Source organism: Mustela lutreola, chromosome 10 (genome assembly GCF_030435805.1).
Source record: "Mustela lutreola isolate mMusLut2 chromosome 10, mMusLut2.pri, whole genome shotgun sequence".
NCBI lineage: Eukaryota > Metazoa > Chordata > Mammalia > Carnivora > Mustelidae > Mustela > Mustela lutreola.
The window spans coordinates 109,522,009-109,528,008 of record NC_081299.1 but is presented as its reverse complement, the minus strand read 5'-3'; positions in this window follow the sequence as shown (position 1 = coordinate 109,528,008).

Here is a 6,000-nt window from a genome sequence, read left to right as displayed (position 1 = left end):
CAGGCTCTTTATTGTCCTGATGGGAACCCATTCACCTGGGCCCTAAACAAGCAGTGTGAGGTCAGAATGAGCGGTGGCAAGGGGGAATAGTACCTATAGCCCAGGCAGAGAGAGTTTGGGCCCAGATAGGATGTTAAGTGAGCCTCAATCCCGGGAGGGGATCCTGGCCAACCATAGGCCCTGCAGGTTGGCCATCGACCACTAGAGGTCACCACTTCTCCCACTTTAGGTATGGAGTTGGGAGTTTGGTTCCAGCGCTGAGGAAAAACTGCATGGCCTGTGGTGGGTTTCTCCAGACTGAGTCTTTCTGTAAAGTCTCTTCGAATCCAGTAGCCCTGCTTTCTGTCTGGGGCTGAGCTGAATAGCAGTTGGCTTTGCAGGGGTCTTTTCTCCTGTTCTCTTTTCTTTGGCCCTCCCTGCCTGCTTCACCCATCTTTTCTGCCCTCATTTCCCATTTCCGCATTAAGCTCTCGGTTTCTTGCTTTTGCTAGGGTGGGGGAAGGGAAGTGACTTCTGCCCCTCCCTGCTTCCCTCTGCGGACAGGACTGGAGGAGGAGGAGCCTGGCCTGGCCCGGCTCTAGGGGACTTAGGGCGGGTCGAGGGTGGAGCCAAGGCAGTACTGGATGTCCTGCCAGAGACATTCTTCAGAGATGTATCATGCTAGTCTCCCTTCCTGCGGTCTTGTCATCGCCCAAGGTAAATAGCTTGCTAAAGGTGGTATGAGAGCGGGCAGCTTATTCCACAGTACGGACCTCTGCAATTCTGAGGTCTGAGTTCCAGATCTCTGCTTCTGGAAGCCAGATTTCCTGGGAGTCCCTGTGTCTAGGAGAGGAAGGGGGGCAGTGCAACAGAACCAGATTCATCCCCATTGGAAGCATCCCTCCCCCAGCTCTGCATCTCTACAAGTCTGACCAAGTAAGGCCATTAATAAAGGCCGGTGGAAACAGTTGAGCTCAGTGATGACCGTTTCCTTGAACACACTAAGACCCTGTGAAGGATACCAGAGTTGCCCAAGGATAGAAGATTTCTACTCTAGCAGCAGACTGGGGTCATGCTGTTGCCTGGGGACTTTTCCTGGGTTGGAAGTGGCTGAGAAGGAAGACTTTGGGCAACATCTTGGAAGAAAAATGGGTGAGGAAGGAGGCCAAGGGAGTGGAGGGAGAGGAAAATGAAACTGACTCACCCTGGGGGAAGGAGTGAGGAAAAGGGCAAGTGCAGTCTCGGTGTCTCTGTTCTGCCTTAAGAGGAGCTATTAGACATATTCTTCTGTCTCTGGGTGAACCTGTAAGGGGATCAGAGATGTGGGGGATCAGGGAGGGAAGTGGGCTCTGCCCCAGCCCAGTGGATACAGAGGGCAGAAGGCGGAGTCCCAAGACCGAGGGCGGGGGTGTTAGTGACTAGCTGGGGCCCTCCCAGCGATTCCTGGAAGCTGCAGCCTGGGTGGTGGCCCCAGCTCAGCTGACTTCTCCGAAGTTCCCCTCCCTCTTAGGGCCTCTTAGGGCTGTTGCTGGGCAGGTTTGGAGTTTGGCCCGAGTCTGAGAACCAATCACAGGTGGGGATCGCAGCCGCAGCCCCTCTTAGGGCACCCCCAGCTTCAGCACCTCCCTGCTCTTTGTGGCTGCCCCTGAGCTCCCTGACAGCCACCAGCCTCTGACTTCTCAGAATATGGGTTTTCGTTTGGGGGGTTGCCCCCTCCCCTTTCACTTTAAAGCTAGGATTCAGTGCAGCCCCTAAGGGTTCTTTCCTCTGGTCATGAAGTCAGTATGGGGTCAGTGTGGAAGCTTTCAGGAAGGGGACTTTGACCCGGAGCAACCCCTTTTCTTAGTCCCTTCTAGGGGAGTAGTGTGGCCAGACACCTCTCCTTTGACCTCTGAAACCCTCTAGAGGGACTTGGGAGAGAGGAAGCTGTGAGCCAAGGCCAGAGAGATGTGGTAGAGTGGCCCCGAGGTCTGGCATACTGGGGGGAATTTAGGGAAGGACGCAGAGGAAGTGGACCTCTGAGAATTGAGGTGGGGGTGGGGAGGTTATAGGAATAATCTTGGTAAGTACAAGAGAGATCAAGCGTGCAGAAACTGGCCAGCGTCATTTCTGAGTGCTTGCTGGGGGAAGGGGATTGTGGTTCTGTATCTGTACTTGGGGGTGAACTTGTGAGGTCTCAGTTCAGCTGGGTCAGAATTCCTCTCCTCTCGCCCCTCCCAGCTTCCCCAGGGTAACTACCCATTCGATAAGCAGCAGCCTTCAGACTAAATTTATCTCCTAGACTTCCCCACCCGCCTGGGCCTCCCTGCAAGCAGGTGCTCACAGCTGGGTCTGTGGAGACCAGCACTCTTCACTGAACCAGCTTCAACCTTCCTGCTAACTAGGGGTGCGACAGAGCGCAGGGCCCACAGGCTGCCCCAAGCGTGAGTGGCCAGCCTTGAGGCTCCCTCTGTCAGGAGCCCTAGAGAGCAGAAATATGGAGGGTCTAGACAGGGGGACAGAGAGGGAGGGATAAGAGTGAGAACAACGTGCAAGAAGCTCCCCTCCAGATTCTCTCTGACCAGATCCTCTTTCATTTCTCACTCTCCCCTTCTGCCTGGTTTTACAGATAGAGACTTCATTTTATTTTTACTTATTTTTTTTTAAAGATTTTATTTATTTATTTGACAGACAGTGATCACAAACAGGCAGAGAGGCAGGCAGAGAGAAGAGGAAGCAGGCTCCCCGCTGAGCAGAGAGCCCGATGTGGGGCTCCATCCCAGGACCCTGGCATCATGACCTGAGCCGAAGGCAGAGGCTTTTAACCCACTGAGCCACCCAAGCGCTCTATCTTTACTTATTTTTTAGACACTTCACTTTAACTTAACGTGCTCCCGCACTAGAGTGAACTGAGTCAGGGAGCCGCCCCCTCTCCTTGAAACACGGAGAATCAGCCTAGACTGGAGATTGTAGTTTGGGTGTATGTGGTAGGGGTTCCCAGGTTCCCACGCTCTCCTACCAACACCCCTCAAATCCACCACCTCTGGAGCTGGGAGGCAACTGGGTGGGCGAGTTAGAGAAGAGGGGGCTTATTTGTCACAGGCAGGTGATGAAGAGGTGTTAGCTTTAAAGGGTGGGGGCAGGGGAGGGGCTTCTTCCACAGGAAGTGGAAAGCCTCAGGAAAGTACCTAAGTCGGAGTCTATCGAGAGCAATAAACAGTTTGGGTTAACCTCAAACTAGACAGCACAAGTTCTGAATCTGACTTTGGGCCCTTGACCCGGGAGACTGGGGAAAATCTAGAGGGTGTTCTGGGGCTGAGGTCTGAAGGTAAAGAGAATTTGAGGGATGAATGGATAACACTAGTCCAGAACAAGGTGCGCATGAGGCATGGCAGTCAGATCCCAGTGAAGCAAGCAGGCCTCAGGGGACGGGGAGGTGTAGTAAGAAGCTGACAAACCAGGGGATTTTCTCAGGCAGCACCAGAGAACTGTTGGAGTGGCCTGGGGAAGAACCTCAGTAGTTAGAGGCGGGATGGGTGCAATTTAGGAAGATCCCTGCCTGGGGTTAGATGTGCAATGCTGTACTCTTCTGTGCCTTGCCTGAATCTCTTTGAGACACAGCTTCACAGGGGCACCTGGCTGGCTCAGTCAGTGTATGTTTGGGGTTGTGGGTTTGAGCCCCACACCGGGCGTACAGCTTACTTTAAAGAGAAAAAAAAAAAAAAAAAAAAAAAAAGACAGAACGCTATAGAACTTTGAGGAGGAAACGAAAACCAGGAAAGATGGTAGGATTATTCCTAAAATGGAGCAGACTGTGTCCCTGGGATCTGTGGGCTAAAAGGTATGGTGCCGAACGCCCTGCCACTGACCAGAGGGACAGAACTGATCTGCTCTTGGAACCAGAGTACCCCTCCTTTTTTTCATCTCTCCCTCCCCACCCTGCTACTGACTCCTGGTTGACCTGCGTCTTTCATCACATAATGTGACTCCTTTTTGGCTCTGGTAGGGGAGTGAGCAAACTTTTTCTCTGAAGGACCACAGAATAGGCCATAGTATCTCTCTGTTGTGACCAGTTGACTCTGCTCTTGTAGCACAAAAGCAGTCAGAGACAACCTGTAAACAAATAGGCCATGGCTGTGTTCAGATCAAATTTATGACACTGAAATTTTAATTTCATGTCATGTTAACATGTCACAAAGTGTTTTCCCAACCACTGAAACATACAAAAATCACACTTAGCTTGCTGGCCACATAGACACTAGGGCAGAGTTGGCAGGCGGGTAGTTTACAGACCCCTGGGACTTTTTCCATCTGGCTGAACTTCTGCTCCACCTGGCCATGGAGAATCCTGTTTGTGTCACCTCTGGCCTTCACAATATAGCTGTAGAACCCTTTCAAGGTCCTGTCTAATGATGGCTGCTTCCTAGTGGCTTCTTCAGTGACTTGGAAATGGCCGATAGAATAAACCCTTAAGGGACATTTCCTAAAATTCCCTATGTTTTGGATAAGTGCTTTAGGGTAAAGCAATTGTATATATTCTCTTTAAATCATCACAATAATAAAATAGGGAGGACAGTTAAATCCAGTTTATAGGGGAGAAAACAAATGCCTGAGACCTAAGGTAGTCTTTTCAGTCTTCAAATTCTACCTAATTCCTTTGTTCTATTACTCAATTTCACTCCCATAAGGTACCCTTTATCAAAATATTCAGTAATTTGGTCTGCAGTGATCCAGAACTTGGATGGCTGTAAGTGTTTTTGTTGTTTTCAAATGCCTTTCATGACTTGCCAGCATTTCAGGAAAATCCTATCTAAATTTTCTTTTTCAACCCAAAGTTTCAGGGAATTAAAAATACTTTCAAATGTATTCAGCATTTTAGCCCCAAGGAAATAATTACATATACATGGTCTTTGTTTAAGGTACGCTGTCATGAAACCTACACTTGGTTATTACTAGAGTCACAGCTTTTTCCCTTAGACAAACTTTATCGCTCCAAGTTCTGTCCTTAAAAGGAATGCAGCTGCATTTCTTTTTAAAATAACCTATGTCTGGGGTGCCTGGCTGGCTCAGTCAGTAGAGCCTGTGACTCCTGATCTTGGGGTTTTACGTTTGAGCCCTACATTGGGTACAGGGATTACTTAAAAATAAAATCCTTAATAAAATAAAATAACCTATATCTGGGATTGCTTACCAAATTCTTATTCTGTATTTGGAGTTTTTCTTTGATTCAGTAGCACTGATACATCCTACATGGCTCATCATGGGGAAGGAAGATACAGAGACCTTTTCTGTTTCACACTTGACCCCAACTACCAAACTCTATAAAGACGGGGAAGGGGTCAGGGAAGCCAGGGCAAGAAACCTTTCTCCCCATTATAACCAAGCTCCTCCAGAGCTGTTCGTTAAAGCTGAAAATAAGCCACCTCATTTCAAAACACACACACACACACACACACACACACACACACACACACACAAAACATTTCATTTCGACACGAAAGTTATTTCCCTCTTTCTGTTTCTCTGCTTTGCCTGATGAGGGATTTCTGAGAAATGACATGTCACCTCCCACAACCTCAGTCTGCAGTTTTGTTTTTCGAAATGAAGAGAGAGAGGGTTAGAAGAAAGGCGTATTCTGCCATAAGCATACAGTATTAATTCAAAACTTGACCACAAGAGAGAATTGCCCTTCCCAATACCCTTCAGCCTGGGTGGGCCCACCTTGCCTTAGATCTGGGCTTTCAGGGGCTAAGGAAATAAACAAGCTATCTTCTCAGGAAATGTCAATAACAAAGCAGTGAAACCTAACAGCTGCTCCTACCGCACCCCAGCTGTCCTCCCCACGGTTCCCACCAAGGGCAGGAGAGGGGTAGGAATTGCTCCAGGCAAACTCAGAAGTGGAGGTGGGAGCTGAGGATGGGGATGCATAGAGATTCAGGAGTAAAATGCACACGAAGCTAAGGTTCCCAGATAAAACCCCTACCTCCTCATGAACTCTGAACACCACTGTCAGATCAGCCAAGTAGGGGAGACTGAACTGGG